Here is a 1,399-nt window from a genome sequence, read left to right on the forward strand (position 1 = left end):
ATTGGAACAATCTGTAAAAATTATCATGTACTAGTAATGAAAAATTTGTGGGAACATGTAGTTGGGGAAAAAAGTATATAAAAACTAACAGGTTAAAATACAAACTGATGAAATTTTGGTTTGTAACAAATAATAATAATAATAATAATAATAATAATAATAATAATAATAATAATAACAACAACAACAACAATAATAATAATAAATGTTGGAAGGGACCTTGGAGGTCATCTAGTCCAACCCCCTGCTCAAGCAGGAAACCCTATACCATTTCAGACAAATGGCTATCCAATCTCTTCTTAAAAACTTCCAGTGTTGGAGCATTCACCGCTTCTGGAGGCAGGTTGTTCCACTGATTAATTGTTCTAACTGTCAGGAAATTTCTCCTTAGTTCTAGGTTGCTTCTCTCTTTGGTTAGTTTCCATCCATTGCTTCTTGTCCTGCCTTCAGGTGCTTTGGAGAATAGCTTGACTACCTCTTCTTTGTGGCAGCCCCTGAGATATTGGAATAATCATCTTTGTTGCTCTTCTCTGTACTCTTTCTAGAGTCTCAACATCTTTTTTACATCGTGGTGACCAAAACTGGATGCAGTATTCCAAGTGTGGCTTTACCAAGGCATTGTAAAGTGGTATTAACACTTCACGTGATCTTGATTCTATCCCTCTGTTAATGCAGCCAAACAGGGGGCACCCAGACATGAACCAGGGACCTCTTGATCTGCAGTCAAATGCTCTACCATTGAGCTATACCCCCAGCACATTAGATATAATTGTGGTTGAAAAGTGTGGATAATTGATGTGGCAATACCAGGAGGTAGTAGAATGGAAGACAATTGGAGAAGATTATAAAGTACAAAGATCTGGAAATCAAAATTGAAAGATTGTGGGATAAACTGTCCATAGTGGTCCCAATGATTATTGGCACACTGAGTGTCATACTAGAAATCTTGGACAGCACCTAAAAAAAAATCTGTGTAATGTTAAAATTTCAATCTGTCAATTGCAAAAGCTACCCTGCTTACATCCTGACATATCCTGTGCTGATACATTACAACATCCTAGAACCTAGGTTCTTCAGAAGAACTTGATACATATGAAGGCCAACACCAGTTAAATAACTGGCAGCTGTGACTTCACATTGTTAAGAAATAATAAAAATACAGCATAAGATCCATTTAAAAATAGATCTCTATAGCAACATTTACATTACAAAAAAGTTAAAAGATTAATCTAAATGATTAGAATGGCTTACATACGTCAAACAGCAAATGGCATCCACCAGAAAATTGGTAGATGAGATACTATTAAGTTGGTGTCAACTCCCAGCAACCATAATAGATTGATTTTTTCTATGGCAATCTGTCCCCTAGCTTGGTCCTTTAGATCAGGCATGTCCAACC

The 1,399-nt window shown here is 36.4% G+C and overlaps 1 non-coding gene across 1 annotated transcript; it reads right to left on the reverse strand.

Moving 5' to 3' along the window:
• Window positions 1-681: 681 nt before the first annotated feature.
• Window positions 682-753, reverse strand: TRNAC-GCA. The gene has a single exon. It is a non-coding gene; the product is annotated as a tRNA-Cys (tRNA).
• Between the last annotated feature and the right edge of the window lie 646 nt (window positions 754-1,399).

Source organism: Protobothrops mucrosquamatus, unplaced genomic scaffold, assembly GCF_001527695.2.
Source record: "Protobothrops mucrosquamatus isolate PMUCROS unplaced genomic scaffold, P.Mucros_1.0 scaffold10061, whole genome shotgun sequence".
In the NCBI taxonomy this organism is placed as follows: domain Eukaryota; kingdom Metazoa; phylum Chordata; class Lepidosauria; order Squamata; family Viperidae; genus Protobothrops; species Protobothrops mucrosquamatus.